The sequence below is a fragment of the Pinus tabuliformis genome, chromosome 4_2, assembly GCF_031772625.1.
Source record: "Pinus tabuliformis cultivar Carrire ecotype Pingquan chromosome 4_2, CPIR1, whole genome shotgun sequence".
Lineage (NCBI taxonomy): Eukaryota > Viridiplantae > Streptophyta > Pinopsida > Pinales > Pinaceae > Pinus > Pinus tabuliformis.
This window is the reverse complement of record NC_142304.1, coordinates 915,206,199-915,216,829: the sequence shown is the minus strand read 5'-3', so window position 1 is coordinate 915,216,829 and position 10,631 is coordinate 915,206,199.

The window sequence follows — 10,631 nt, the reverse complement described above, 5'->3', positions numbered from 1 at the left end:
AATATCCAGGTGGAAGATCAGGATGCATATCTACAGAGGATGGAAGTGGAAGATCATGATAGGTGGATTGAGTTGATCAGTGAGGGAGAGCCTTCAAGATCTGCTCCTTCCACGTCTGCTTAAATGACTTAGAAGATGGGGATCATTGTTAGCTGCTCATAGCAATGAGTCCTTAAACATTTGAGCAGGCATTGGAGATAGGTAGATGGTGCAGGAATGAATGCAACTGCGAGGCAGCACATTGGCATTAGCATCAGGACATGTTACAAATGGGATGGAGATTCCATGGACCTGAGCATGGGTGTAGAATAGATTCTTGGTTGAGTTTGAGATTGTGACAAGATGCTGAAGAAACAACCAACGGTGGCATGGAGAAGGTACATTCTCATGGGTTAAGCGTTACGGTTGGATTAGCTACCCAATCAGTTCGATGACATGATGGCATGCAGTGCACTGGGTTTGTGTCAGATAGATGTCTTGGTTTCAACCAAAGATGTTGTGTTGGCTGGAGTATTATGCAGAGGAGTTCACATGACGGAACGACACATGATGGAGACTGTCATATTATATATGTTGCAGGGATGTTTGCGATATATAGATGGATTGAAGTCATGGATCAAGAAGATGATTATTCGTAGGACACATACTAATGGATTATGTGGCATTGGTGATGAAGCAACGGTGGATGGCCGGATTGCAGAGGATGACAATGACTTTAGGTGGGGGAGGATGTAACGCCCTGCGGTTGTCACGATGGTCGGGAGACACGGGCGCAAGGTGAGCTGTGGTTAGATGAGCGAGCGAGTGGGTGTAACGATGAGCTGGGTCGCGGGCAAGCGGGTAGCTCGAGCCCACGATCTGTCTTGAGCCAAATGGAAAGAGTCATGGCTTCTGGGTTGGCCACACAATGGATGGGTGGGCCGACGTGTTAAAACAAATGAGCCGACGAGTTTATGTGTGCAGTTGGTGGGTCGACCGAATGCCCCCACACAACGGTGGAGTGCATATACATAGGTGATGGCAAGTTGGATGGAGAGGCAAATCACTTGGATGAGCAAGCAAAGTGCGAGAGTCAAGGCACGGTTCTGTGGTGGAGCAGGGCGTGCGGATGAACCCGCACGACGGGTGAACCAGCAGGAGCAAACGAACAAGCTGGGCAGGGCGACATGGCGTGTGCACCCACCAGTGGAAATGTTGGAATGACCAGTTGGTGACTCGTGCAGGATGAACCACGGTTAGGAGTGCCCGGCGTGGTGAAGTGCGAGGGTGAAGGACAGGTGTGTGCGGTTTGTGAACAAGGTGCGACCGGCATGTGGAGGTGCCAGGTAGGCGTGCATGGTGACACGGGTAGGGTGCCTGAGTTGGGCAAACGACACAGTTTGTTCAATGAGCTGAACGAACGCGTTCAGGGATAAACGGAGAGTTGGGCAAGTCGTACGGTGACCATTCAAGCATTCCAGCGAGCTGGGCAACCGAGTTTGCCAATGTTTGTAAAATTTGGCTAAATGTAAATTTGGGCTTTCCCAAGATTGAACTTATACATATTGATATTGTGGGAAGACTCATTATAGGGAGTTGCCCCTCCCTTTACACTGTTGTGCATTTATATTTTAATGTTGTTTATGGTGAATGTTAATGGTTTTCATTGTGTATAAAGGAAAACATAATACTTGGTAAAGAAGAAAATAAACTAAGTATCGAAAGTTAGGTGTAGTCCACGATCGCAAGTATTGGTGAAAAGAAAGTGGTCGGTGGTGCCGCACCTTGCTATAGTGTGCTTGAAAGAGTACTGCCCGTGTAGGGCATGACACCAGCGTCCCAATGGCCTGGGGGGTGGTGCTGTGATTCCAGGAATCACCCTGCCCTGCGCCCCACCGTGGCGACCCAATGGCTCGCGGGGGTGGCGGGGTGATTCCGGGAATCACCCCATCCTCCACCCCACCCCTGTCAGCCCAACAACCCGCAATGGTGGCGGGGTGATTTCGGGAATCGGCCCGCCCTCCGCCCCACCTCGGCGACCCAACGACTCGCGGGGGTGGCGGGGTGATTTTGGGAATCACCCCGCCTTCTACCCCACACCGACAACCCAATGACCCACGGGGATGACAAGGTGATTTCGGGAATCACCCCGCCCTTCGCCCCACCCCGACGGCCCAATTGCCCGCGAGGGTAGTGGGGCGATTCCGAGAATCGCCCGACCACCCTATGGGATGATGGCCCATTGGGGTTATTGTTATTGTCAAGCTTCAAGGGGAAAACAAATTCAAGGATGCAGTTTACATGGTAAGACATTTAAAATATATATTTGATTAATATTAAAAAAATCATTTATGTACAAGTTAATTGAACTTTTACTATTTCATGTCATAGGCAAAAGTCAAATCTTCTTAACCGTGAAGATCGACTATTTATAAATGATTGTGAGTTCATCCATATTGATAGTTGGGCAAAAGATGATAGCTATATGTCTATGATTTTAATCGGGTAGATGGAAAGAGTCATAGCCAAACACTGACTTATGATGTTGTTGTGAGAAAACTAACATATGAAGACAAAGAAGCAAAAGGAGAGATAGTTAACATTTATCAAAAACCACAGTTATTGATTAACTATCTTATAGACATATGTTCAAATGAAGGAGATTGGGTTCTAGATTTATTTTCTCGCTCAGGTAGGTTTTATTATATGGAATTGAATTTCAATATGTTATTTCTTAATTTATATTTCATTGTACTAATTTACTTCATTATTTCTTTTGTACTTGATAATTAGGTACAACACTAGCATGTTGCCTTCAAAAAGGAAGAAATTGCATTGCCATTGAAAAAGATTCAATACAGTGCAATTTTATTCAGCAAAGAATTAATGCTCTTCAATTTCTTCCAGATGCAATGCAAGAAATTAAGTTGAAGAAAGTTGACTTTAGTGAATCATGTATGGAAAAAAGGCAAAGGAACCCCAACCACCATTACACGGAATGATTGGAAAGGCATACATTGGGAGATTCGCAGACATCAAAGATCCATTAGAAGAGGAAAATGAGCAAAATGAAGCAGAAAATATTGTGGAAGAAGACAATGATGAAACTCTAGAGGACGAAGAGTTTGGATTACGTGACATTGTTGATTAAATTTAAGTTATGCTTGGAAATCAAGCTCATTTTTTGTAACTATTAATTAGTTATACTTGTAATGTTTTGACTTTGACATTTTATGAGAAGAATAAGCACTCAATTAAGGTTGTTATGCGTTCAATATTTGTATTATGTGATTTTCACATTAATTTTTATGTTAATCATTATTTTTTGAAAAAAATAGTGATTATTATTATTTTTTTACATGAAATTCATAATATATATATATATATATATATATATATATATATATATATATTATTTAACCAATTTTTATTTAAAAATTGTGATTTTGACATGTCATTTCTAGCAAAAAATTACAAAAAAATATCAAAACGTGTAGTTTTTTAGTTATATTTATGTTAAAAATGGTTATTTTTATGTCAATTGTTAAAAATTATTATTTTTTAGAGACAATTATTTCATGTGGATTGAAAAATTAATTAACGATGTATAAATATGTAGAATATCGAAAATTCAAAATATCGACCTTCTTCTTTAAATATGCAAAACAATAAAAACCTCACTACAAAAAAAAAAAAAAAAAATAAAACAAGAAAATATGAAGAAGAAGACCACTTCAAAAATTATTAAATTTAGAAAATAATTATTTACATTTCATACATTAGAAAATTTAAAGTCAGAAAATAGGTCTTTTAAAAAGAGGGCTTGATGCAGAATTACCACTTTTTTAAATCGGCATGAAAATCACTACCATTCTAAAATGCAATGTACATAGAAAAATTTAAAGTGCCAAAAACTATGCTCTAAAAACAACATGTGTGTTCTGCATCACCCCTTTTCAAAATCGGGTCACTTTTTTGTTATCTCTACGAAACGAGTAACAGTATTAGTTCTCGTTTCAAAGTTTACATTATTCATATTGGACAAATCCAATGCTAAGTAAAAGTAGCAACATGGTCAGGATTAGGTGCCACACAAGTTCCAGGTGGGCGACAAAGTTTGGCTACATTTGCATAAGGAGTTCCTTGCTCGGCCCCACTACAAGCTTCTCTTGCTTCGATATGGGTCGTACACCATCACCAAGGCTGAAGGGGACAATGTTTTCGAACTTAGCATTCCACCGTTCCTTGGCGTGCACCCAGTGTTCAATGTAGACCGCCTTTGGCCATACTTTCCACCATTACTAGACACATCCAACATTGTAGAACAACTCATACCAACAGAGTTAAACCCAGACTACATGGAACATGCCCCAAATGATTGGATCATGGACATGCCTATCAAGAACACTGGCTAGTAGAAGATCCAAGTATATCAGGTTGTCAAAGCTGGCCAACTCTTGCACCAAGGTAAGTGGCTCACATGGGACCAAGTTCAACAGAAGTTTCCCCATCTCATGGAGGCACTCAACGCAATGGTGTCCATTGCTTCCTAAGGGGGGGGGACTGATGTAGGTGGATATTGGTGGCCACCCACCTATTCCACTTGGACCCCCACCATTTTTTCTTTTAGTTTTTTAGTTTCCTTAATTATAGCACAATTTACTATTTTTGACAGTTTTTCATGTCCTGAGTTTCTGGAGCTGTTTATAGCCTTGAAACGACATTTTTTTGGAAAATGAGAAAATTTGAGTTGTTGATTGAAATTTGGAGTCCCTTGGGTATATATTCCTAGCGATGTGTCATGCGCGTCAAACAAAGATCGTATGCCAAAGTTACGACCCCGGGAAGTTGATGTGTCAATTTACCCCAACAGGGCCCACAATTTTAGTGCTTCATCTCCTAGGGTTAGGTTTTTGAATATTTAGGGTTCTCCATTGTTTCTCAATAGTAAATAGACCTTCAAGCCTTATTGTAACATGGTTCAAAGGCATGTAGTCGTCACATCTCTTCTCAAAGATAAGCTACCATCACCCGAGCTAGTTTTATTCCATTTTGTATGTAAGCATATTTCAATTCTTTGATATTAATGAAATGAAATGTTATTTCTACTACAATTCTGTATTTATGGTTATATTTCTATTTTGTTGCGTCCCTGTTTAATTTTGGATCAATATTGTTATTTCTGCTACAATTTTTTATTTATGGTTATATCTGTATTTTGGTGCATTCTTGTTTAAGTTCGGATCACATAAAATGATTTTAAAAACTTATAATTTCACCTTTTAGTGTGAAGAGATGCAAAGTTCTTATACTTCTTAAAAATATTTTAATCTAGAATTAATATAAACTATTTGAATATCCAGGTTAACTAAATTATTTTGATATCATTTTCATATATTAACAAAAATTTATATATATTTTAATAACAATAAAATATTTTAATCTTCCCCACATTGAGTAGGGGAATACTTTATTTATGTTTTCATTTAAAATTATTAGTTAGATTGTATGAGATCCTTTTTCTATGGCCTTCTCTTATAGAGAAGAGAAAAACAAGTTGGATATCTACAAGCTTTCAATGATCAAAAGGAAAATGAGAATCCATACAGGGGTATGTATCTACATAATATAATTTGTCATTCTGCTAATGAAAAATAACGTTTTTTTTCCAAGGAAAAAAAGTAAGAGTAATAAGACAAAGATGTAAGCTATTCAATTATTCATATAAAATTAATATTTCACGTTTAAAAATAAAAACATTAATAAAAAAATTCAATATGGGTTATAAATAAATTATTTCAATATACATAATTACGTAATATTGAGATGTACTTAAAAATATATTAATAACAAAAATTAAAATTAATATGGACAAGGTCCATAAATAATATATTTCAATGCTCATATTAAGTAAAATGTTTCGAACAAAGTTATATACGTGATTAATAATATTTTTTGCTATATTTTTTTGGTCAATTTTGTCTAAAATATAGTAAATTAAAGATTTATTCCATTCCATTCCCTTCATAAATATGAATCAATCTCTCTTCTTTTGTCTCTATCTCCCTCTCCCTTATTCTATCTCCCTTCTCTAGTTCCATCTCTATCTCCTGATAATTTTTCTTTAAGGCTTCTTTGCTTTGATAATTGCATTTATTATTTACATAATAAATTCACCCCACAACATCATAACATTATTCAGTTTTACCACATTATTCAACAACATATACAATTGTGTAAAAAGAAAAATATCATCATAAATGTTGTGGAATATAAAGGAACATTAGAAGAAAAATATTCAAACATAGAGACACTAGGATTGGATAGAGACCAGGGCAAAACCCACTAGGTGGAAAACCCTTTGAAATTCTTCTTCTTATTAGATTGCCATTGAATGATTTAGCAAAAAAGAGTACAATTATCCATTACTTCAACCATATTCATATCCATCAAAATAAACTAAACAGCATCCATGAGATGAACCCAATAATGCTAATAATAATAATAAAACCATGATTCAGAAGCCTGTGGTTAACTGTCATTGTTTGCAGTCAACTACCGAACACTGTGGTCAACTGACAAAATATGTGGTCAACTGTAAAACTCAAACCCTAGCTTCCAACAACAAGCAAAGAGTGATGAGCGTGCAGTTGAAACCCTTTAAACACATGCATGAGAATGCATTCCTACGGTTATGACCGAAATATACCCGTGCCATCCTTGCAACTAGAAACCAAAACCTTAAACACATGTGCAAGCTTCTGACATTGCAATCTCGAACTTGTACGAACAAATCTCTACAACCCAGCCTCAAACCTATGCGAGACAAACCCAAAGAAAGAATAAATTATCATAATTATGATATCCAAATGAGGGTCACTTGACTTGTATTTATAGCCAACCGTGGGTGTCCAATTTCTCTTTTGGGCTGACTTGTGCTTTTGAGCACATGTGGGATTTAAATAAAAAATACACTTTCCTTTGTCCAAATTGAGTGTTTCAATAGTCAAAATTGGTCCTCTTTAAAAGAGGAATCTAGTCTCATGATTAAAATTTGTCACTGAGTTGCCAAATTAACACTCCCTATCAGTTAGGGATAAATTCCAACTGCATCGTGTAATGATCACAAGTATCATGTAATCAAATCATGTCCTAGCTAAAGAATATCGTCATCAAATGTTGTCACTGCCGATTACTTCTTATCTCTTCATTGTCTCTACTCATATGCTAAACATTCTCGAATCTAAGAGAAGAATAATTTGAAATTGGAGGGGAGATTAAGCTACCACCTTCAATCCATTTGGGATCCATTGCTACCACCCAAAATCACTACTAGCAGGGAGCCTAATGCTACTACCTCGAAAGCATCAAAGAACTTATCATCAGGGAACACATATTAACCTGAAACCTCATTGGGAAGCTCAGTATCAACTCGAAATCCAATGACAATGAGGAAGGTCCTATGGGACTTTCTCACCTCGTGTCCCCTCATAGGGGAGAAAACATATTCCACCCTATGTCGAGCAATAGGAGTCATAGCATAGGGGAGAAAACATCTTGCACCTTATGTCAATCAAAAATATCTCATCCATCATATTTCCCGCTGATCTTCCCAATAATGACCCTCAAGAGTAATGTGTTAGAACAACCACATCATAATCAACTTGGGTTTTACACCTCCAAGCACTCTCTCAATCCGTTGGGTAGACAAGGAGTGGTATTCCCAACAAGCTCAGCTTGTGGGTATGATTCCAATTGGGTTATACTCTACATAGACTAAGATAAAGGAGAAACATCTTCGACCCTATAGGTAACAGATATGGGTGAAACCCTATTGTCCAGAGATCCCTCAACCCCAAGATCCCTCCATCTCAATTCCTCGCCTTGGGAGCTCAGACAAGGGGGAAGAGTTGGCTCATTGTTCTCAATCAGTCCTGCTCTTTGTAGATCATAAACATATCATCATGCTTATATTTGGTATCGGCTTAAAAAAATCACTAGAGAGCTCAATCATTATGTCTTAATAGCAATAATCTCTTGTTCATGCAAGACAGCAAATCAAATATTATATTAGAACAAATATAAACCATAAAAAGGATAACTTGTTCATCCTTCCTCTCATGGAGGCAGCCACCACAAGCCTAAGCTTGTATCGTACAACAACATTGTCTCAATATATGAAGATATCTCAGTCCCAGCTATATATGGGATTCTCTATCAATCGGATCCCACTCTTTAGTATCACAATGTAATATTGTCATATCCAAAACTTGTTCAAAATATCTTTCCAAAGAGTTTCTTCAACCTACCTCACAGCTAGCCATGTTAGCAACATCGTACTCAACCTCAACCATGCTTAAAGCTAAAAAAATTTCATCCAAAATACCATGGAAGATATTATACTTAAGCACCTAGATGTGATCATCTCATCAATAATGATCGTCCCATGCAAATATCTCGAAGTGTGCTTGGAGGTAGGGCCAATGTGTATGAAGCGAATCAATCATGAATCTATGCAAAACATATATATATGGGTGGGAGTTCATATGGAACATCAATGCTTCAATCAACTATCGGTTTCCAAATCAGTTTCATCAACATCTCTTCATAACTTCTTGAAATTCAATCGAAGTGTCCAAGGATTTGCATTTCCACTTTCCAAAAACTTTTCAATAAATTCATGATATAGATTTTATTTTCCATACTTCAAAAAGTAATTCATCGTGCCATGATTATTCATTTCGAAATTCAGAGGCCAACTCCCCTTACTTTAATCATCAGAGCCTCATTACCTATCAAGAATAGACCATCAACATATGAAACCAAAATCAAAGTCATACCTTGGACCTATTTTGAAGTAGAGGTTTGGATTGGCACATCTTCTTGGCTTCACCAGGTAACTATCAATACAGACATACCATGCTTGGAAAACTCACTTCAAAACATACAATTCTATCTGCAAACATTATACTGATCAAACTGTTAGAAAATTATATATTACGGAGCAATGGAAAACATAAAATATTGCAGAAATATAAACACAGAAAACGCACAAAACAAGAGAGACACAGATATACGTGGTTCACCCAGTTTGGGCTACGTCCACCCCGAACAGCCAGTCCTTCCTTTCTATTATCCAGCAAAATGAAGAGACACAACCTACAGCAAATCCGATGTAATATCCTCTGTTTTCTCTCACAATCTCACCTCTCTGTTTCTCGCTCACAGAATACACATCTATCACACAACCTCAAATACAATACCCTCATACAAAGAGAGGGGTTGCCTTCTAGGGCAAAAAACCCTAAACTAAACATAAGTTCTACCGTCAGATCATCCGCCTAATGAACGGCCCAGATTGACTAGAAATTACTATACTTTTACAAGGCAATTTTACAGCTGTTTTTAGCTTCGGGGGCGCTGCCCCCGAAACCCCCCGCCAGGAGGGGTCTCCCAAAGGTCGCAGCCGCCCCCCCTGGACCCCCCCTGCAGCAAATATTTTATGGGCGGCGTTGCCGCCCCCATTTCGAACTGGGGTCCTATGTGGTGATACCTTTGAATATAGAAGATAACCAGGCTCCACACCCAACAATCAACTATCGGTTTCCAAATCAGTTTCATCAACATCTCTTCATAACTTCTTGAAATTGAATCGAAGTGTCCAATGATTTGCATTTCCACTTTCCAAAAACTTTTCAATAAATTCATGATATAGATTTTATTTTCCATACTTCAAAAAGTAATTCATCGTGCCATGATTATTCATTTCGAAATTCAGAGGCCAACTCCCCTTACTTTAATCATCAGAGCCTCATTACCTATCAAGAATAGACCATCAACATATGAAACCAAAATCAAAGTCATACCTTGGACCTATTTTGAAGTAGAGGTTTGGATTGGCACATCTTCTTGGCTTCACCAGGTAACTATTAATACAGACATACCATGCTTGGAAAACTCACTTCAAAACATACAATTCTATCTGCAAACATTATACTGATCAAACCAACATACTCAACATCACACAAATCAACACTGTGCGATCAAATCAACTGAGTCGGGTTATCAAACCTTAGATGTCAAATCAAAACTAATATCAAAGTCACAAAAGTTTCTACCAATATCACTATGACCAACTCTTCGAACTAGGTGTCAGGTAGAGCTCACATGCCAATACCAATTTATGACTTCATCTATTTTCATGTTAACAAATTGTTATTAAGAAATATCAAACTCCATCAAGCCATCCTCATGATATAAATCATTTATGTCACTAGATGCAAATGCATACACCAAAGGTAAGTCATATAAGTTTCATGCATTCATTATGAGATTAGTGCATACTAAATAACAATTTTTTATACTTTTACCAATGTGCCAAAGCCAATGATGCCAATATAGAACCACTATTGAATACCAATATTAGTTACTAAAAGTTACTATGCCCACATACAACTGTCATCAAGGAAAATCATCAGTTATAAAATCAGAACCCTAATTTGTTATCACTATGAATTCAATCAATACGTAAGCCAAAAAATATATATTAAAGATCAAGCATCATGTCAAAACTCCAATATTTCTCATCTATATTAAACCAATAAGCTAAATATTGTCAAACCCTTGCAATTGTTATCAATTACTATCATATA